Below are 23,792 nucleotides of genomic sequence, written 5' to 3'. Positions count from 1 at the left end.
GGGGATCTTCTGGACCCAGTGATCAAATCTGCATCTCCTGCATTGGCTGGCAGAGTCTTTACCACTGAGCCACCTGGGAATTCCTGCAATAGTTTCTCGTACATTTCAGAAAAAAAATCATTGTCATCCAGGAGCATATAGTCAAGAAAAGCGAACAGAAAAAAGACATGAAGCTATTATTAATGATGCAAGGCTGTGTATGGTTATGTATCTGTTTTTAGAGTCAATCAGACTGAGCATTAGTGGTCCAGAGGAAGGAGATATCAATATGGACTTTGGCAGTGGGAAAGGTCTCATGGAGTATAAATGACCTGAACTAGAACTGAAGTTAGGGAGAATTGGGACAGGTGAAGAGAAGGGGAATGAGAAGCTAAAAGTAAGAAAGTAATATGGCATGATGAGGGGCAGTGAACCCCAAAGTTGGTAGGGTAATGGACTAGATCTGCTCTTTTTTTTTTTTTTTTTACAATTTGGAGTATAGCTGTGCTACAATATTGTGTTTCTGCTGTACAACAAAGTGAATCAGCTCTAGGTATACATCCATCCCGTCCATCTTTTGCTCCCCCTCCTACCCCATCCCACCCTTTGTGCTTTGTGCACCAGATCCCTAAAAGGAACAATATTTTCCTCTCTTGGTTAGTCATAGTCACATTTTTTTTCTCTGAATAGAAAAGTAGGCTTAGCCTAAATACCTTGGATGAGGCTGAGGTACCAACTTGCCTGCCAACTATGCTTTAAACGAGCAGCTTTCCTGGCTACACAGACTAAGGCGAGCTATCAGGAGGAGATTGTGTGTGTAGATTTCCCAGAATATCTGACCATTGTCTGGGTCACAGAACTGATATTCCAAGTACAAGTCAGATCATTTCCATTCATGGACATAATAAGCGAAATGCTTCTCTGTTAGGTAAGTTGTTTGAAAATGGCTGGTTCCTGAGCACACATTCTTTATTTTTTACAGGACAAATGTTGTATGCCCACAGCATAGGGTAAGATGTCATAAAAGATTCTTGTTCAGAGTTTAATTATTGTACACAAGACTCCAGCAGAGTGATTTCAAAGCCTTTTTGAATGACCGAATATTCAGTTTTCTGAGGCCACAGCTGTCTATTCTTATGCTTTACGGAGACCTTCCCTTCCTCTATTTGTTGAAGATATAAAACCACATCTCAAAACCCATGTAAAAATACTATAAAAAGCATCCATGATTAATAGAATGTTTTCTACATTAACTGTCTTAACCAATTCTATTAAAAGAAATTTTAAAGAATATCTCCCCCCCTTTTTTCTCCTTCCAAGTTTTAGGGGATGTTCCAAATATGGATGCCTTCTGTCAGAATTCCCTCAGATTGACAGGGTGGCTTGATGATCGTGATATAAAAAGATAGAAAGATTCTCCTTGTTCCCCCCACCCCCCCCAACACACACAAAGCCATTTGACAACTAAAAATGTGCCTAAGAATTTGGTACACTGATGAAAATGGGGGTCATATACCTTATCCGAGACTGTTTCCTTTTAAAACATGACAAGAAACAGGCAAGGTGCTTTTGAACTTAATATTATTAACTCATTGCTTTGGATGCTCCTTTCTCAGGGACTGTGCCTTGTCTGAGAATCACCTCCTCTTCCTCTCTCTCTCAGTATTTTCTTCTCCACAGTCCCCTATGCTAACTTCTCTGCAGATTTCATTTTACTTATGAGAAATTGAAATGATAATGTAACTGAGATGGTGATGGTCAGTTTTCAAAGAAGTAATCCAGCACGTTGATGAGAAAGAATCACCAGAACTCAAGCACTTGTAAGAAGCCTAAGATAAAAGACTCTTGTTTTCTTGGCAAGCCCAATAGATGTTCTGCAGTGACAAATGATATAACTGTTATCTTGACACCATACTCTCCCATGTTGAAACTGTTTATGAGAAACAAACAGCATATGAAAAACAGATTGCCAGACACTAAGTAAATCACTATAAAGGGTGGTGAGTCAAGTATTGCCAGTTTTACCCACATTGTCATTGTTATGATGTAACACATTCCTGGAGACTGATATTGTATCCAAATTTGGGCACAAAAACCTCCTCTTGATCAGTTGGCTGAGATTCCCTGCAGTATAATACGTTACACACACACACGGAGACACAGACACACACACACACAGACTTGGATGCACACCCAACCTGAGTGAGGCACAAAGGACAATCGGGAAAGGATGGAATATTAAAAAGGTGTGCAGAGATTATACAAACTGTAAATTTCAGCCCTTGCCCAGGCAATAAACCCAGTAATCCTCTAAGCTCTGCTAGCAATGATTAATAAACAGTGGGTGTGCTAAACATATGGAAAAATCATCCCATCTGGGCCATTTAAAACTAGGACATAGACTTTATCTTTGTTTATTTCATCCTTAGCTAAAAGGCTTATTATGAATTGCAATAATCCAAGAAGCCAACCATGGAAGACAGACAAACTCTTTAGATAAAACCAAAAAAGCAAGTTCTGTAACCGAGGACCAGATGTATTTTTGGGTTTAGCCCTTGTACATATTTAGCCGAGCTTTTCAAGTGGTGAAGATTTGCATGTTTGTTTTGCAATACTAATGAATATGTTTTTGATTTACATTTTAGAAAATGGAAACTTTTATCTTCTTGGGGCTTTGTAACTTAATGACTTCCAGAGGGTGGCTCGGTGTCCTCTTTTAACCCTTCACCACGAGAAACGTATCTTTTTCAGAGGCCCAGGGCTCTATCTTGCTGAATGAGACCCTGAAGATAATGTGGTTCTGTCTTTTGTTGCCGGAATGGCAAGGGTTGAAGAGCTTTCAGCTTTCAATCTAGTGAAAACGTATGTAAATGGCAAATTATTTTTAAACTGGCTTTAATGTGAATTCTGGGGGTATACAGAATAACTCCACAGATGATATTTATATGAGATGAATAAGGACAACTCTTTTGGAAAAACATTGCTTTGAGAGGTAAGATCTTGAGTATTGGTTCAATTTCTTTGGAGATAAAGATTGTTTTAGAAAGATGAGGAGAATGTCTTACTGAATTTTTTTACTTCTGGAAGATATCCTTAGGAACAGTTCTTTCTTCCTTTCAGTTTCTTTGAAGATGTTACGTGGAAAAATAAGTAAACACATTTTCCCCCGGAGACTTCCTTTGCTTGTAATTTGAATTGGACAAGGACCTTATCAGAAATGGAAAATTTATCCTTGAGGGATAACAGAGTATTTTAGAATAAGAGATAACTAGAGCTTTGAACTCTCATTATTTGACAAATTGGACCAAAGCGATAGCTTTTCTTCCAAATTCTTCCAGTAGTTTTTAAAAATAGACTATGATAAAATAATAAGTATGCCCTTAAGAGCCTGTGTAGGGGCCATGAAATCTTTTCTATGCTTAACTTTCTGGGACAAACAAGTGAAGGTGTAATATCACACTGAGCATGAAATGGGGGATGTTTTACATTAGTTCTACGTGATTAGCTGCGTTGAGGTTCAATGAAAATGTGCTAGGGAGGGCTGAGTAGTCCTTTGATAAGGAACCAATGGTGTTTTTATTATGTAATATCTGAAAGGCTTATGATCAAGAGTCCCTAAGCCGAGTTCTTCACATGGGAAATCATTTCACCCCTACAGAATATTTTTCCCACCCAGACTCTCTTAATAACTAGTTTTAACTTTCCAGAACAGTTTTATAGTGTTGTATTAAAATTGGATACATATTTGCTGTGAGTTCTTGGTTAGCAGGCATTTTCTAACACAATTTACTTAAACCAAAAAAAGGTTGAAATACGGTGTTAGAATTCCTTATTTTCCCTTAAAAAATTCCTCCAAAACTTTCAGTTCTTGTCTATTTTAGATCTGAGAGAAAAAATACTTAAAAAAAAAAACCAACCTAAATGTATTTTAAAACTAGTCATTTTTCTTATTATTCAGAATCCAAGTCTAGATGGATCTTTTTAAAATGTGGTCTTAACTTAGGAGATCTTATTTTAAAAGTATTTATTAATAATTTAGCTCTTAATTTATCCTTGCTCTTCCTCTATGATAAAAAGGAAAGGAACAGATAACCAATTGATTGTGTAAACACTACGTGCCTGAAAGTTTGTCTTTGCTACTTTATGTTCCTACAAGTAGATCTCATTACAGAGGAGAAAATTGAAGCTTGGAGAAGCTGACTAATGTAAGGTCATAGAATTAGGTTGATGCAGACCCAAGAGTCAGACTCAGGTCTTTCTGCTTTTCAAAATGATTTTCACTGCCCAGCATCATGCTGTCGTAGCCCTTATATCTCAGAGTCACTGACCCCAAATCTCATTTTTTATTGGTATTCCTTAAAATGAATGATTCCAGCAGACCAAGTACCTTGAATAATGTAAATCTGCTTAGGCATGGAAACCCAGCTGCTGGTGGGATTGCTGAGTGAATGGTTGTCGAACAGCTAGTGGGACAGAGTGGGGGAAGAAGACCAGAAGGAGACATGGAATAGAACAGTGGAAGCCTTGGCCAACGGTTTCTAACCTTTGCATAGAGTCATTTGAGATGGAAGTTAACAGACCCTGTCCCTAGAAAATTTGCTGAAAAATCTCAGACCTGCTGAAGCTGCTGAGATTAGCAGATTCTATGCTGAGTTTTTGCCCTTAGTCCCTGATGCTCTAAAGCATGGTCCCTGGACCACCAGCATCAGTGATCTCTATAAGCTTTGACAAGAGAAGGATCTCAGGCCCCACTCAAGACCTATCAAATTAGAATCTGCATTTTACAAGATGCCCAGATGAAGCCAGAGCACATTACAGTTTGAGAAAGATTAGTCTAAATAGGCAGTAGCCAAGAGGGAATGAATGTGTGCGGCTGTTGAAGTGTCAGAGGGTGAAGATAGTGAGGACTGTGGTTAAAGAGGAAGAATGGGATAGAACAGGGTCTCAGATTTATCAGGAAATGGGCAGATGGCTGGAGGCTGGACCTGAGCAGTTAACTGTGAATGTTTCTCATCTTTAGTCCTGGTCAGTGGGCAGGGGCCTGATTCTTCTTATCAACCACCTATACTTACTGAGTTTCAAATGACTAGAGTAGTTTTCACATAATAGCCATAAAGAAGTCTTAGTTTAAAAGGAGGAAATAGATGAGAAATGATGAAATTGTTGATTTGACTATTAGTCAAGTAAGCAACTCAATTTTGAGTTTGATGATATTAAATCATTATTGCTAATGGATGGCTTTCATATCCTGTGGAAAAGTGGTTTGGACTGTTTTCTTTTAGTTAAGAGTCTTAGATGGGTGTCCACACACTCCTTGCAGTTTTTGACATATCCATGTGGGCCCCAGGAGAGAGCTTCAGGAAGTACAAGCAAGGGGTCTTGTACTCCACACCCATCAGAGCATTTTGTGATAAGAGTGGTAGGTCCTTGTAGGGCCTGGCCCTGGTAAGGCAGCATGAAGATTCTTAATTAGAACCCTGCCCCTTTCACTCAAAATGAGAACCTGGGTCATATAGATGGTGGCCATAAAGATAGTTTTGCTATGGATGGGCTTAAATCACTTTTATTTAGTAGACTTTAGACTTTATTTTTTGGGGCTCCAAAATCACTGCAAATGGTGATTGCAGCCATGAAATTAAAAGATGCATACTCCTTGGAAGGAAAGTTATGACCAACCTAGATAGCATATTCAAAAGCAGAGGTATTACTTGGCCAACAAAGGTCCATCTAGTCAAGGCTATGGTTTTTCCAGTGGTCATGTATGGATGTGAGAGTTGGACTATAAAGAAAGCTGAGCGCCAAAGAATTGATGCTTTTGAACTGTGGTGCTGGAGAAGACTCTTGAGAGTCCCTTGGACTGCAAGGAGATCATACCAGTCCATCCTAAAGGAGACCAGTCCTGGGTATTCATTGGAAGGACTGATGCTGAGGCTGAAACTCCAATACTTTGGCCACCTGATGCGAAGAGTTGACTCATTGGAAAAGACCCTGATGCTGGGAGGGATTGGGGGCAGGAGGAGAAGGGGATGACAGAGGATGAGATGGCTGGATGGCATCACCAACTCAATGGACGGGAGTCGGAGTGAACTCCAGGAGTTGGTGATGGACAGGGAGGCCTGGCGTGCTGCGATTCATGGGGTCGCAAAGAGTCAGACATGACTGAGTGACTGAACTGAACTGAAGCATGTGCAGCCTTAGCAAGTAGTCATTAACAGCTTTAGCCCCAAGATGCCTTTGAAATAGGACAGTGCACAAGTCTATGGCGTATAGATCGTTGTTCAGTCACTAAGTTTTGTCCAACTCTTTGCAACCTCATGGACTATAGCATGCCAGGCTCCTCTGTCCTCCATTATCTCCTAGAGTGTTTGCTGAGATTCATGTTCATTGAGTCCGTGATGCTATATAGCTGATAACAGTGTTCTATTGGGAATACTTCTTGGGTGGGATAAGGACATGAGACCCATAAAATAGAGTAACTGAACAAGATAGAGTATCTCTGGTTAAACTATTTCTAGATGCAATGGATTTCTGGGGAAGACACAGCAGGGTTTTCAATGAGAAAATATTGGGTTGGCCAAAAATTTCATTCGGGTTTTTCTGTTACATCTTATGGAAAAATTCAAAGAAACTTATGGCCAACCCAAACAATTTGGCACACATTCTTTGAGAACTGGCTATGCTGTAGGCCTTTTGTAGGTGCATGTGTGCTACGTCGCTTCAGGCATGTCCAGCTCTTTGCGAGTTTATGTCCCATAGCCCACCAGACTCCTCTGTCCATGGGATTCTCCAGGCAAGAATATTGGAGTGGGATGCCATGTCCTCCCTGGGGTCTTCCTGACCCAGGAATAGAAACTGCGTTTCTTATGTCTCTTGCCTTGGCAGGCAGGTTCTTTACCACTAGCACCACCTAGGAAGCCCTTGTGTAGGTGATGGACACACAGTTATGACAAGGACATGTTCCCTACCCATATGAAATTGTAGTCAAGATACAGTTATGACAAGGACATGTTCCCTACCCATATTAAACTGTGGTCAAGAAGAGTAGGTGCTATGGCAGCAGAGGGGTAGAGTGCTGTGAATGCATTCTGCAAGGTGCCTTTAGCTAAATTTGTTGGGACAGTGAAGGATTCCTGGAAGGAAGTAAAGGAAGTGAAGAAAGTGACATCTAAGTTCATGTTTGAAGTGGTAAGGGGGTGGAAGGCCCAGGGAATGGGCTGTGCAAAGACCCAGAGGTGAGAGATAAGATGGTACATCAAACAGCAAGAAACATACCAGCAACGTTAGAGTGTCTTGCCTGGGGATCTGGAATAAAACCTTAGAGCTTGAAGAGGTCTTTTAGGTCAACTAGTCTCAGCCCCTCGAGATGTCTTATCAAACTATCCCTCATCTTCTGTTCAGCACTTCCTGTGATGGAAAGCTGCCCACTGTAGTCCTTCCATAGGAAGAAGTGGAATCCATCTTCTCCTCTCATCACTGGTCCTAGTTTTCCCCTTTCTTGTCATCTGGACAATTGGAAGCTTCTCTAGTGTTTAACAGTCATTGGTCAGGGTACTCAACACCCTTTTGGGGACTGCATTGCCAAAGGAGACAAGGCAAGGTCCAACTGGACACGTCATACATGTAGCAAATACTTGCACTTCATGCATTCAAATCGTGCAATATCCCTAAATGGCAGTTTTATATAAGCTCCCAGTCAATCATGATATTTCACGGGGGAAGTGGGAGGAGGCCAAATATTTGGCTTAAAGAGCTCACATTATTACAAGTATATTAAGGATTCAATTTTGTGCAAGCCTTCCTGTAAATTTCCCCTTCCCATCCACCAAGTCTCATACCATGCCACTGTTGTGCTGGCTTGAATTGTCAGCACACCTGTACTTTTTTAATGATGACGGCTAAACCTCAGTGCCAGCTGGAGGGAAAGGTCACATTTCATGGTGGTGTAATTGGAGAACTGTGTTTCTTAGGGATAGAGGTAGCAGAGCCTTGTTGGAAAGTTTGAGAACATAGACCTAGTCAAAAGCCACTTACCTTTGGTAGTGAATCACTTCTTCAATAACTGATTGGACCTCAGTTTTTTTATTGTGACTGCTCCCTCATATAGCTAGAGGATTAAGTGAACAGTCAGAATTAGATATGTCCAGAAACCAAAGTGGGATCTGGGTTATAAGAGGGGAAAGAGTTGCAGGTAATTGGGTCCAGTGTGTAATATAGGGTCCATAATATGCTTTCACACCTCCTGCATTTATGATTGAAAGGATGATTTTCCTCAGCAACTGGCCCTGAATCATCTTTATTAGTTAAAGCCCTGTTTGCTATTCTAATAATAAAAAAGGAACTTTTATTTATTTCTATAGCCTGCCTGTTCCCTAATGCAGAATGTTGATGGAATACAGACGTGGGTAAGCATTGTCATAGTGCCTTTTGGACTGTAGAAGAATGTCCTTATAAGAAAAGATTGCATATATATAGTCACAATGACTGAATTGTACACATGAACTTAGTTTCAGAGGAAATGAGTGACATTGAAAAGATGAAACATGCATAGCATTTGAGTTTAGAAAATTTTAGTTTCATTTGCAGCAACACAGTGAAAATATCCAAGATCTAAGCTTAAAATAAAACTTGGCTCTAAGAGGCATGTGTAATAAATTAGCAGATTAAAGTTGTTTACACCTTTGGCATTTTTAATCTCATATTTCTGCTTTAAATAGCTTTCCTGGCAATTATATACTAGTTTTTTTTCACTATATAATTCTGAAAGTTGCATATTGGACATACTTTTGATATTTACTTCAACCATTTCTTTCTGCCTCTGACTATAAGATGACTATTAGCTAATGATAATAACACACAAAATATTCTCATTTATGTTTAATTTACTTTCAATATGAATAAATACGAAAATGTACTTTGCATATAAATAATTTTGTAAAACTATTTCCTGTTTCTTTTGAAAATGCCTTCATAAGGTGTTACTTAGATACTTTGAAATAATAAATATTTAAATTAATTCAACACATTTGAAGAAATATTTATGTGAGCCTCTGGTGAGTTAGACATGGTTCTACATCCTGGACTGCAGCAGTTCCCAATCTTTTTGGCATAGGGATCAGTTTCTTGGAAAACAGTTTTACCACAAGGGGTTAGTTTTGGGATGATTCAAACGTATTACATTTATTGTACACTTTATTTCTATTATTATACATCAGCTCTACCTCAGATCATCAGACATTAGGTCTCAGAGGTTGGGGACCCCTGCTGTAGAGGATATCAAACCAAGGAAGACCTTCTTTGGCTCCACATGGGGCCTTACAAGCTTGTAGACAATTTAAGACCCAAATGACTATGATGGAAGGGCCGTGAATCAAATTCACAGCACAGTGAATCCAAAGAAGGAAAATGTAAAATCATTATATGTTACAAATATAAGATTTTTTTTTTTCATTTTGGGATGTCGTCATCAGATACTTTCTTAAAGAAACTTTTCTTAACCTCCCCTAAAATGGATCCAATTCCCTTGCTCTTAAAGATCTCTATGTACTTCCTTAAAAAAATCAGCTTTATTGAGGGATATTTCACATGCCATGACATCCACCCATTTAAACATCCATCCATCTGTGTGGTTCCAGGTGTGTGCATGTGTGAGTGTGTGTGTGTGTGTGTGTGCATGAGAATGTATGCCTGTATGCACGGTGTGTGCACTAGACTAATTTAGGTTTGGACTTCCTCTGAGCCTACCACTCTCCCTGAAACCCTCTCTGGTTATAACTCTTTTTCTCTATCACCTCTTGGACCATTGGACCTGGAGGTGCATCTGGGTATCTCCTTAGTTCACAATTTCCACTTCCACACCATTAATTCTCCCTCTCTCTTCCTTCAATCCCTGCGGTTTTGACTCCCTTGTCATCAGACAATCCTAGCCACCACCTTCTTTGTCTGTAAACCCCTGGATCGCTCCTGTTCATTTGTTGAAGACTTGAACTCCTGTTGGCTGTCATTGTCTCTTAATTTTCCCTTAATTTAATAACCAATGCTTCTTCTAACATCCTAGCCACTCAATTCCTTGACCTTTTCTCCAGTCATCTCATCCTAGCACTTTTCCTCTCAACCACTCCTTCCCATGATTCTACTCTAGGAGCCAGGCTTCCAGTGAGCTGTCCATAATTTCAGTTTCAAACATCCTACCATCTGACCACCACTTCCTGTCTTTTCAGCTTAATTCCTCTGATGCCTGATGCCATCACTCCTTGAACTCTCTGGAATCTGCAGTCTATTGATCTTAACCACGTTTCCCCCCTGCCTCCCTTCTAATCCTAATTCCTCTTCAAACCCATGCATCTTACCACCTTTCCCCTTACCCTCCTTTCTAATCACATTCCTCCTTCCCATCTTAAATCCTGTTCTCAGTCATTGTAATCATACGCTTGTACTTACTCTCAGTTCTCTTGCATTTCTGGCTTCCTTGAGCTAACTTGGAAAGAACCTATCCTTGATTAAATCCAACTCTGCCTATTCTATGCCTATACCCATGCCTTGAATGTGGCTGGAAAACACACACACACACACACACACACGACTGGTCTAATTGTTAAGCTTATGTGAATATGTAATACTTCCCAATGATCATACTACATTTTCTTAATGTATTCACCCTACTCTTCTGCACAGCTATTTTATCGTCCTTTCTTTCCTTTTCAAACCTCTAGCATCTCCATGTCAGCAGAGATGACTTTGCTTCCTACTTTTCTGGAAGCCTAGAAGCAATCAAAAGATAACTTCCCACAGACTACCACCACCGTATTTACCTGCCTCCCAGCACGTGTACCAACCTATTCTTGCATCTCTACTGTTACCATAGAGAGGAAGTGTCTACAGTCCTATCTAAAGACAGCCACTTCAGGTAGTTTTGGATTCCATAGCCTCTCACATTACTCTAGGTCATTGCTCCACTAGTTTTCTTTCTCATATCATTGTTTTCTCCCCTCTCTTGGGTTATTCCCATCAGTATACAAGTATGCTGCTATCTCTCCAATAAAAGCCTCCATCATGCCACAATAACTGTTTTCCTCAAAGTGGCCAATGACCTTATATTGCTAAATCCATTGGTCCTCTTTTAAAGCCCATGCTTACACACAGTGGTCACTTTCCTTTCCTTGAAACAGTTTCTTCACTTGACTTCTCAGATCCTACTCATTTTTGGTCTTTATACCACTGATAGCTCCTCCTGTTACCTTTACTGCTTCTTCACCGTCTCCCCAGCATACAATGGGTTCAGTGCTTATTCCTCTTCTCAGTAACCCACATCCATTCTCACTGCTCCCATCTAGTTTCATCACTCTCACTACTGTCAATCTGCAAATGCATCCTCTCCATGAACTCTAGATGTATATGTTCAGCTGACTCTGGGCATCACTTCTTGGATGTCTAATAGACATCTCAAATGAAACATTGCTAAAAGTGCACTCCCCAAAGTGCTGCACCTTCCGTCTCTCCCATCTTGGGAATTGACAGTTCCATCTTTCCAATTGCCCAGGCCAAAGTGCTTGGAATCATTTTCAGTTATTCTCTTTCTCTCATACCCCATATCCAGTTTGTCAGCAAATATTACTGGCTTTTCCTTCAACACATAATGAGAATCCTAATACATTCTAGGATGATGTCACTGCTGTTTTCAAGAATTCCAGTGTCTCTGCATCTGATACAGAAGAAAAGCTATGGTTCTTAGTGACCCACAAGACCCTACTCAATCTGCCAACTCCTGTTCCACATTTACCTTTATGATTGCTGCTGCCCTCTCTTTCAGCCACACTCTAGGAACTTTAGATTTCCTTCTGACTCAAGACCTTTATTCCTATAGCCCATCATCCTAGACTATTCCTTTCTCTCATTCCCCCCTCACTTGCTTCAGATCTTTGCTCCAACATCATTTACCATACGACCTAGCAATCCCACTACTGGGCATATACCCTGAAAAAACCATAATTCAAAAAGACGCATGTATCCCAGTGTTCATTTGCAGCACTATTTACAATAGCCAAGACATGGAAGCAACCTAGATGTCCAACAGCAGATGAGTGGATCAAGTTGTGGTACATATGTACAATGGAATGTTACTCAGGCATAAAAATGGAATGAATTTGAGTCAGTTGAACTGAGGTGGATGAACCTGGAGCCTGTTATAAAGAGTGAAGTAAGTCAAAAAGAGAAAGACAAATATTGTATATTAACACACACACATATATATATATATATGGAATCTAGAAAAGTGGTATTGATGAACCTGTTTGCAGGAAAGGAATGAAAAAACAGACGTAGACAACAGACTATGGATACAGTGGGGGAAGGAGATGGTGGGACGAATTAAGAAGGTAGCATTGACATGTATACACCACCATGTGTAAAGTAGCTAGCTAGTGGGAAGCTGCTACATAACACAGGAAGCCCAGTCTGGTACTCTGTGATGATCTAGCAGTGGTACGGGGGTGAGTGGGAGGGAGGCCCAAAAAGGAGGGGATATATATACACACACACACACACATACCCACACATACATATATATGTATTTATTCATACATACACACACACACACACACACACACTTATGGCTGGTTCAAGTTGTGTGGCAGAAACAACACAACACTGTAAAGCATTTATCCTCCAATTTAAAATGTAAAATAGATAACCAGTGCAAATTCAATGCATGAAACAGGGCACCCAAAGCTGGTACTCTGGGACAACTCAGAGGAACGGGGTGAGGAAGGAGGTGGGAGGGGGGTTCAGCATGGTGGGATACATGTATACCCATGGCTGCTTCATATCGATGTATGGCAAAAACCACCACAAAAGTAATTAGCCTCCAATTAAAATAAACAAAAAAACTACCTCTCAGATCTCTAGCCCCATTTCCTGATTTATTTCTTTCCATAATCTTTAGTTCATTCTAATATATCATATAATTTGGTTTAAAAAATCTGTTTGGATTACCAGCTTTCCCTTGACTAGAATATATACGCATAAAGGCAGAGATTCTCCTCTGTTCCATTCATTGCTGTAGTCTCTAGAACAGTACTGCCTAGGTAACTACTCAGTAATATTTGTTGGGCAAATGGATGGAGCCCACATTAGCTTGGCTGAGACGAAACCTAGCATGGCCACTTGAAGGTTTGATTATTTTTGTAGGTGCTCCCTCAAGGACATGATTTTCAAAGCCTGTATCCCTGCTGAACTTCTTCCCATCATTTCTCTGAGGACTATTCAAAAGAAACCAGATAAACCAGATATAATCTGACTTCTGGTGCCGAGGGGGAAGAAGATGTAGGATCCTAGAAGACGGTTAGAGTGATTGAGGCAAAGTGGGGAGAGAAGAGCAGGTCCCAAAGGAGGGGCTTTGTTTGCCTGGAGACGGGCTGACATGTGTGAGTGGCTCCTGTTCAAAAGATTAACCCAAGCCCTCCTTTCAACTCAGGACCTCCACATCTCATCTCCACTTCCCCAGGCACTCCAGGTTTGTCATGCTCTCACGAGAGCCTTTTCTCATAGTTGTAAAGTCAAGCTTCTTCATGGGTGGTAGAGGACGGGAAGGAAGTGTAAATCATTTTTACAAAATCGTTCTGAAATTCTTGCATGAAAGGTGCTAAACATGCAAACTGTTAGATTTTATTTTTAAATTGTGCAAGCTATATATTCCCCCCATTAAGTGTTCACTTGCCAGTTATCCTCTTTCTGCTTGAAAAAAAAAATAAAATTTTATCATATCCAATTACTGAGATAAATTTAAAATAGAAAAAGGTATTCTTTCTTGTTCCTATGAGATGCTTCCAATCATTTAAAGGATAATATTAGCCATAATGGTTTCTGTATCATCATTCTTAATGTAAGTATCATTCAGTCATAGACTATGATCTCTGAATCAAATAAGAGTTGTTGGATGTGAGAGCAGTCTGTTTCTCCCCTAACTTGTCATATTAAGTTGCTTGACTTTTCCAAAGCCAAAATACCTCTCTACCATCTTTAAATCATCTTAACATATTTTAATTAAAAAAGAATAATTCTCCAACAGTGGGAAAATTAGTCCCCCTTTCAACACTTAAGGGGCCTCTCTGGTGGCTCAGACAGTAAAGAATCTGCCTGTAATGTGTAAGACCTGGGTTCAATCCCTGGGTCAGGAAGATCCCCTAGAGAAGGAAATGGCTACCCACCCCAGTATTCTTGCCTGGGAAATCTCATGGACAGAGGAGCCTGGTGGGTTGCAACTCCATGGAATTGCAAAGAATCGGACACGACTGAGCGATTTTCACTTCCTATTAAGAAGATCCTGAAAAAAAAAAAAAGATCCTGAACCCCATCTAATTCATCCTGCGGTTTCTTGACAGTTTTTCTTGCTCAGTCATCAGTGGGACCCTACTCAGAATATGAGCACCCCTTAAGACTAGAATGCAACCAGGGCATTTCTAAGCCTGAGCTTTGCAATAGAACAGACCCGACTTTCAGCCCATTCTCTGTCACTTGCTATGTGGAAGATCTTGGGTGAGATAACTTAATCGCTGTGGAATAGAGGTAATAATACATGCCTTACATTGTCGTTTAAAAATGAACGCACTTCAGCTGAAGACTACTGGGAAAACATCTGTAGTTACACAGGTTGGGTTTATTACTTATTGCACCGAGGAGAACGCACACTTGAGGCAAATGTGGGATTGCTCAGTAGGAGGGCATTAGGAAGAATCTGTCATAGAATTGGGGCTTTAAATGGGTGATCTGGGGAAGGGTTCACTCTGGATTATATGTTGTCAGAAAACAGAGGTAATACACAATGTGACTGTGTATCTCAATAATTATCTACAGGGAGCAGAGACCAGTGTAAGTATAAATCTGTGATTGGTAAATACATAGCAGGCACTCCTTTGGGGACAGAGGAGGATGTTGTTATTTTTAGGGTTGCACAATGACCTTGCTTTTGTCTGCACTTGGACGAAGTTGTGAAGTGGATTTGCTTTGTCTCATTTTATCATGGTCTCCCAGCAACCTTGTCTGAGGTTGGAATTCTGTAAGATGGTTTATGTCTAATAGGAGAATAACAAGACCTTGCTCGGAGAGCCAGGCCAGCTTCTGAATGTTGGAAGTTGCATATTTTTCCTCTTTTTTAAACATAAACCCTTGGCGCAGCATCTTGCCCCCAAGGACTCAATACATTGTGGTGATTTTCATGATAAGAATCTAAATTACACACTCAGCCTTCTCAATTCCAGAATAAACAATTCCAGTTCCTTCACCTGAGCCTCAGGGTACCGGAGAGTAATAAAGATAACTGATATTTCTTTAAACCCTATGCCAGCATCATGCTAAACACTGTGAGTAGATGATCATGTGTAATCTTTACCATAATCTGGTGAGAGCAGTATTATTATTTTTCACATTCCACAGATGAAGAATTGAGTTTTAGAGGTGAAGAGACTTCCCCAAAGTCACACATATATAAGAATAAGTGAGGGGATGAAAGATTCTGCCTATAGGAAATCTTTCTTTAGAACTCAGATTCTTTTTTAAAAAAATTAACTAGGCTGTGATGGGGCTTAGTTGTAGCATGTGGGATCTAGTTCCCAGACCAGGGATTGAACCCAGGCCCCCTGCATTGGGAGTGTGGCGTTTTAGCCACTGGATCACCAGGGAAGTCCCTAGAACCCAGACTCTTAAACCTTATGTGATGCTTTCTATTTTCTGACTCATTGTGAATGCTCCAACCCGAAGCTTCTCTAGTACCAGTTACATTTCTTATTCCTCATCTGAGCTGCCATTAACATCGTATTTCTTGCTCTTATTTTCCAAGGATTCCTTTCTAGTATCCATTAGCTGATAGCAAAGCATGCAGCTTTAATTCAAGACAGCCGGATTATGCCTTCAGCATTAATTGAGGGACAAATCTGGTAGTTTTATATTGGAAAATTTCTAATCTTCTCCTTGGACTGGAGGAGAATGGCTATCCTAAACTGCATTCAAAACACATTATGGTCCCCATGCTACTTTTTTATAAACGAGTTTACAATGTTCAAGCATAATGGTTTTTGGAGTTTTAACAAAACGGCAACACAAGGCAATATGTACCAGGCTGGAATTGGCATTTGCTCGGCCTTATTATAATGTTGCTGTATCAACATAGAGTTGATGAGAATTCTGGCATTCACACTTACATGCGTTCTATCTGCCTCTTAGAGTGCTTTGTGGAAATAGAGATCTCTGCTATAGTACAGAGTTGCAAAAAGAGAATTAAAATATTTTGAGCATCCACTCTGTGCCAGGAATTGTCCTAGGTGCATTTACATGAGCTTATTTATTCTTCGTAACAACTGGGAGAACTGTCTGTGGCTCAAGTCACCACCGTCTCACCCTGGGTTAGTGCATATTAGCTTTCTAATTAATTCTTTGCTCTCGCTTTTGCCCTCTTATGATTGAATCCAAAGCTAAAATGATATTTTAAAATTGCAGTTCGAAAATCATCACTTCCCTGCTTAAACACTCCCCCTGGCTTTCCATTGCCCTTGGAATAAAATCCACATTGCTCCCCTTGACGTCCAAGCCTGCTCTCTGACTCCTTGCTCCTCTGACTCCATCTCAGTCACCGTGCCCCTTGCTCACTGTGTTGCAGTCACACTGGTATTCTCTTCTTCGACACCGCAAGTGTGCTCCTACCTCAGGGCCTTTGCACCTGCTGTTTTCCATGCCTGAAGTTCTCTGCCCCAATTTTCTCTGTTTCCTTGTTGTCACTGAGTTTTTAGCACAAATGTAATTTTTTTTTTCAGTAAAAACTTCTGTGATTATAGAATTTGTAGTCGTTCTGCATTTCCCGCCATTCTCCAGTGCACTGCCGTGTTTTTCTTCATAGCACTTCTCCCCATCTGAAATCATATTCTTCATTCATTTATTCACCTGATTGTTGTCTGTGTCTCTGCCTTTGGAAGTGACTTCCAGGCTTGCAAGCATCTTGTCTGTCTTGTTCACCACTGGATCCCTGGAACCTAGTTCAGTGTTGAATGAATGAATATACCTTTTTACAGATAAACGAACTGAACAACCACACTAAGAATCACAACAATGGCAACCACAACCACCATTTCTTGAGGGCCTTCAAAGTGCTAGATGTTAAGCAAAGAACTTGAAAAGTATACTTTCACTTCTTTATTGAATCTTCAAAGCCGCCCACTCAGGTATGTACAGTTTGCTCCACTACTCAAAGAAAGATGCTGAAGCTTGAAGGCTGTAACACGGTCAAGCTCACTCAGCAGGTGATGGGTACCTAGAGTGACACTTGCTTGTCTGATTTTACTGTTCTTTATCCTGTAGCGCACGAGAGAGCAGGGCTGTATCAGGAACACATGCAATGTAGGAAAATTTCCCTCTGCAGTGAAAAGACAGACGAAATCCCATTTTCTTGTGATAGGGATGTTGTGGCACAGAGCAAGGATAAATTGCAGAAAGCATTTTATGCAAAGGGACCAAACGCTATCCAAGCCAAGTTGGCTGGGCCTGAGTGGAGGAGCAGGACCCTGTGTATGAAGCCAGGCTGGAACCGATTCTAGACTGATGACAGATGAGTTGGTGTAATACCATGGCCATCCCAGGCCCTACTGAGCCCCGTGTGTGTGCAACTGAGAGCAATGGTAACCCACCCACTGCCTTATCGAGTGCCAGCTGCCATCTCTGGATTAGCAAAGCAACACGCTCAGACTCGCCTAGGAGGATTATTTCAAAGGTTCTTGAGCAACAATTTCCAGAGAGTCGAGGTTCCTTTCTTCAGGAAAGTGGGACTATTTGAAGGTTTCCCCCTCCAAAAAAATTTATAGTTGACCTGTTGGGGCCTGATGTGGTCTCACTTGCCCAGCTCATTTATTCTGCCAGGCCTTCAGGGCCCCTAAACCCTATTTCTCAACTCCAGGGTCTAATTGCTTCTATCCTTTGGACTCTCACCTGGGCCTGAATCTGTCTGCAAAATTCTAAACTCATCTTTGGTTAGTTTCAGGGTGACTCTGGTGGATGCTCTGAAGATACAGATCTTCTTGTTGGAGGTTGTGGGATGTTTGACTTCTAGGCTATACAAAAATAGAGAAAAGACATCATGAAAAGGCTGAGGAAATCTGAATAAAGTCTGTAGATTACATAAAAACATCTTATCAGTGTTAACTTATTGGTTTTGACAAATGTATCCAGGTTATGCAAGATGTTAACCTCAGGGGAAACTGGATGAGGGGTAGATATGTGGGAACTCTGTACTATTTTGTAATCTCTTATAATTAAAAAATTTTTTGAAATAAAAAGTTTATTAAAAAAAACAAGACACATTGTAAAGCATGGCATGCTGAGAAATGAGAAAGGTGGAAAAAAGGAAGAACAGGTAGGAACGGCTTTTGTGAAAAATGACCAGGTTTTCTGTGTCCTGTGTCCCGTCCTTCAGATTGTCAGCGTGGGACCCCAGGTTTTAAATCAAAGGGGATATGTGGAACTGTACAACTCAGGAATTGTGTGGCAGTCTAAAGGAGGGAAGTTAGAGTCTTAGTTCATTTGGGATGCTGTAGCAGAATAACGGGTTTCTCAGATGGTGTTAATGGTAAAGAACCCGCCTGCCAATGCAGGAGATATACAAGATACGCATTCAGTTCCTGGGTTGGGAATATCCCTAGAGGAGGGCATCTCCACTCCAGTATTCTTGGCTGGAGACTCCGCCTGGACAGAGAGCCTGGTAGGCTGTGGTCCATAGGGTTGCAAAGAGTTGAACATGACTGAAGTGACTTAGCATGCATGCATACAGCAGAATACCTGAGTGCCTGGCTAGCTTATAAACAGCAGAGGCCTTTTTTTTCTCTCATAGCTCTGGAGGCTCAGAAGTCCAAGATTGAGGCACTAACCAACTAACTCAGCGTCAGGTGGAGACCTAACTGGTTCTTAGGTGGCCATCTTCTTGCTGTGTCTTCATATGGTGAGAGAGGTTGAAGGAACTCCTGGAGTCTCTTTTATAAGAGCATGAGTCGCATTTATGAGGACTCTACCTTCATGATCTAATCACCCAAAGGTTCTGTCTCCTAATACCATTATATTAAGAATTAACCTTCACTAGATTATTTCGATGGGAGAAGGCAATGGCACCCCACTCCAGTACTGTTGCCTGGAAAATCCCATGGATGGAGGAGCCTGGTAGGCTGCAGTCCATGGGGTCGCTAAGAGTCAGACATGACTGAGCAACTTCACTTTCATTTTTCACTTTCATGCATTGGAGAAGGAAATGGCAACCCACTCCAGTGTTCTTGCCTGGAGAATCCCATGGACGGAGAAGCCTGGTAGGTTGCAGTCCATGGGGTCACACAGAGTTGGACACGACTGAAGCCACTTAGCAGTAGCAGCAGCAGATTGTTTTGATATTTTTCCAGAATTTTATAAAAATGCAATGATATAATATGTGCTTTTCGTCCTCAGCATGATTATTTTGAGATTCATCCATGTTGCTGTGCGTGTCAGTCACTCAATCGCTTCAGCTGTGCCCGACTCGTTGCGACCCCATGGACTATAGCCCACCAGGCTCCTCTGTCCATGGGATTCTCCAGGCAAGAATATTGGAATGGGTTGCCATGCCCTCCTCAAGGGGATCTTGCTGACCCAGGGATTCAACCTGAGTCTCTTACTTCTGCATTGGCAGGCAGGTTCTTTACCACTAGCACCACCTAGAAAGTCCTGTTGTTGTGTGTACCAGTCGCTTATCTTTTTTGTTGCTGTGCAATATGATATTGTCTGGTTTTGCCACTAACTGTCGCAGAGTCGGTCACGACTGAAGCGACTTAGCAGCAGCAGCAGCAGTGCATTTAACTACTGATGCATATTTGTGTTGTTTCTCGTTTTGGGCTATTACAAAGAAAGCTGATATGAGTTCCCATGAAAGGAGGGATGGGAAATGAGAGGAATTTGCCATTACCAAGGAACATGAAGATTTTGAGAGTGATGGATATGTTCATTATCTTCATTATGATGTTGATTTCATGTATGTATACATTTGTCAAAACTTGCCATATTGTACACTTTAAATATGTATGTCACAGACGTAGAAAACAAACTTATGGTACCAAGGGGGAAAGAGGGGGAGGAATAAATTGGGAGATTGGGATTGACACATACATACCACTATATATAAGATAGATAACTAATATGGACCTACTGTATAGCACAGGGAGTCTACTCAATACTCTGTAGTGACCTATATGGGAAAAGAATCTAAAAAAGAGTGGATATATATATATATGTGTGTAACTGATTCTCCTTGCTGTACAGCAGAAACTAACACCACATTGCAAATCAACTATACTGCAATAAAAAATTAATTAGAAAAAAAGAATTAACCTTCAACATATGAATTTGGGGGCTTCTCTGGTGACTCAGCGGTAAAGAATCCGCCTACTATGAGGGAGATGCAGGAGACATGGGTTTGATCCCTTGGTCAGAAAGATCCCCTGGAGGAGGGCGTGGCCACCCACTCCAGTATTCTTGCCTGGAGAATCCCCATGGACAGAGGAGCTTGGCAGGCTACACTCCGTAGGGTCACAGATTCAGACACGACTGAAGCAACTTAGCATGACACAGCGTGTAAGTTTGGGGAACTGGGAGGGGACACTGACATCCAGTTACTGGATGAAATAGTCACTGACTGAAAACATGAAGGGACCAAAAGCATGGGTAAGACAGCAGGCATCTTGACTCTTATTCTGGGCTTGTTCTGGAAGGCAATGGTTTGGGCAGCAACTAGCTTGAGAGACTATGTGTTGACTTGTCATATCACTAAAACTGTCGACATAACTTCATCATACTAAATCTACTCCAACTATTATGTTTATTTTAGTCACTTTGACATGATTTGTAACTTGGAAAAGTAAAATCGCTCCAGAATAGCTATCAGTTTTGGGTGGGGTGGCATGGACAATTTATGCATCATCTCAATTATTATAATATTCCTGCAAGGTCAGTGTTTTTATTTCCGTCTAAGGACAAGGACACTGAGACTTGGCCAAAGTGACACTATCGATTAAGGGCAGACTTGGGATCAAATACAGGTTTGTTCAATTACAAAGATTGTATTCTAGCCCTTGTACTTCAGAGCTTTCCTCTTTGAGCCGTTCTCCATTAGCCAAATATTTTTTTCCTGCAGTACCTTTACATAATTTGAATTATACCCTATAGGCTGATGTTCTCTTTCAATGGGCTGTCTTACCTGTATCAATTGTTCTCAACACTGGCTCTGCTAACATTTTGTACCAGATAATTCCCTGTTCAAGGAGGATGTCCTTTGTATTGTAGGATGTTTACTGGCATCCTTGGATTCATCCTACTAGATGTAAGTAGCATCTTCACACCCCTAATTGTGAACATAATAATTGCTTTTAGGCATTGCCAAATGTTCTTTTAAGGGCAAAATGTCCCTGTGTTGAAATCACTGATCTACAAAATTAAGTGATGCACTTCTTAAAGGTCAAAGCTCAGTCATGTCTGACTCTTTGCAACCCCATAGACTGTAGCCCACTAGGTTCCTCTGTCCATGAGATTTCCTAGGCAAGAATACTAGAGTGGGTTGCCATTTTCTCCTCCAAGGGATCTTCCCAACCCAGATATTGAATTTGGGTCTTCTGCATTGCAGGCAGATTCTTTACTGCCTGAGCTACCAGGGAAGCCCTTTATTTTATTGGGGCTCATGGGAAGGGCACACAACCAGATGAGTCCATCTCCAAGGCTTCCTGGCTGCTCTTTGGGAACTTAATCACGAAAGTGCTCTGCACTAGTCAATTGGTTCTTTCGAGAGTAAGCCACCTTAGAAATGAAACCAAAATGGCTAGGAAAGAGCTAAATACTTGAGGTGACTTTCTCACTTATTGTTTCATTTTTTCCCAAATGTTGAAACAGGGTTTAACAGCAAGCTTCGCATGAGCTGACTGAGCTGACTCCAATTGTATTGATAGCAAAGCCATAGCTGACATTCCCTGGCTGGGGCATCGGATCTATGAAGACTGTGAGCTGAGTTCTTTATGAATCAGACAGAAGGGCTTCCATACGCTTGAATGTGGTGTGGGTGCATGCATGTGTGTTTGGGGTTGGAAAATGGGCTCTCTAACTTCCTTTTCTTCACTTTTGAAATTTTATTTATTTTTAATTAAAAGATAATTGCTTTACATTATTGTGTTGGTGTCTGCCAAACATCAACGTGAATCAGCCATAGGTGTACATATGTTCCACCACACTATCTCAGCATTCCAACAAGCACTCTATGTGTTAATTTCTCTTGCTAGCACCCAGCAAGACTCTAAGGCTCTTTGGAAAAGCCTTAACCATTAATCAAATCCAATTTCCTCATGTGTCAACAGTCTAACCAGGCCCAGAATAATGAAGATTTTTGCCTGATGTTTATGGCATATCCAAAATGGACAGCTACTATTTACTGAGAATTAACTACATGTTGAGCAGTTTACCTACATTGTTCTAATTTTTTCAACAGCTTCGTGAACTAGCTGTTATCATCATCACCATTTTACACATATGCACACTCATTAAATAAAATGGCCCAGGTCCTAGAGCTAGTAAGTTCAAGAGCCTGGATTTAAACCAGGTCATATAGCTCCAAAGCTTCAGTTCTGTTGCCCCTGACCTGTATGCTTGGCATCCTGATTCCCTATTTCAACTTAAGTCCTGCCCTCATGTTGATCCAGATCCCCTTCTTTTCCTTCAAGCATATGGAAGCCCTTCTCTCATGTTCCCCTGAGTTATACAGCAAATTCCCATTGGGTATCTATTTTACATTTGGTAATGTATGTTTCCATGTGACTCTCTCCATACATCCCACCCTCGCCTTCCTCCCCCCGCACAGTGTCCATAAGTCTGTTCTCTATGTCTGTGTCTCATCTCTAACTTCTTGATTTATCCAGAGAACCCATACATTGAGATTTTTCCATGTATTTGAGAGGAGGGTCATGCTGCTAATAAACACATATTAAATTCACAGGATTACATGATTTTTAATATTTTCCTCAGTTTTAAAATTCTAATGAACATATATGTGTATATATATACATTCAGTTAGTGTGTGTGCATGTTTATATAGTACGTATATACATAGAGTGGGTATATGTATAGTGTGTATATATACAGTATGTATGTGAATGTAAATGTATGGACCCATATATGCAGTTAACATTTAGTGCTTTCTGTGTGATACAGAAAGAACTTTCCGTGGAATATTTTATTTAATCTGCACAAAATCCAATGAAACAGTTTCTGTTGTTATCCCCACTTTACAGCTAGACTGAGGCTTAGCAAGATTAAGTCACTTGCCAATGTTACATAGCTAATAGAGAACTTCAGGCCAGATTTGACTGACGTCAGAGTTTGGACTTCTGTCTCCTCTTTTAACTAATTATTTGTTCATCTACTGTTACATTGCTTCTCTCTCATCTTAATATTCTGAGTGGATTCAGTGGTTGAAAACAATAAATAAAATCTTCTAGATGCTAATCCTTACCCTTAGCCATCCTGTCTATTTTAAATTCATAGTTGCTTGTGCTGGTTCAAGGTGGATGGATTTGATTTCCACATTAACTGTGTTATGTGTGTTTATTCTACTTTTCCATCATAATCTGATCACTTAGCAAATAGTCATGGAATAGCTATTATGGGGCAAGCACTGGGTTAGATCCTGAAAGCATGCTTGTATGGAATTCATACTAGAATAATGTGCTGGTTATAGGGTATTGATTTTTAAACAATTCAAAAAAAATTTAAAGCAATATGACAAA

The 23,792-nt window shown here is 40.7% G+C and overlaps 1 long non-coding RNA gene across 1 annotated transcript; it reads left to right on the top strand.

Annotated features, from left to right (window-relative positions):
- The first annotated feature begins 28 nt into the window (after positions 1 to 28).
- Positions 29 to 22,175, top strand: LOC112579147. The gene is made up of 3 exons (XR_006544910.2): positions 29 to 2,971; positions 17,034 to 17,183; positions 21,910 to 22,175. It is a non-coding gene; the product is annotated as an uncharacterized LOC112579147 (long non-coding RNA).
- The last annotated feature ends 1,617 nt before the right edge of the window (positions 22,176 to 23,792 follow it).

This window comes from Bubalus bubalis, chromosome 15 (assembly GCF_019923935.1).
Source record: "Bubalus bubalis isolate 160015118507 breed Murrah chromosome 15, NDDB_SH_1, whole genome shotgun sequence".
NCBI classification, from domain to species: domain Eukaryota; kingdom Metazoa; phylum Chordata; class Mammalia; order Artiodactyla; family Bovidae; genus Bubalus; species Bubalus bubalis.
This window is presented reverse-complemented; position numbering and strand designations above follow the sequence as displayed.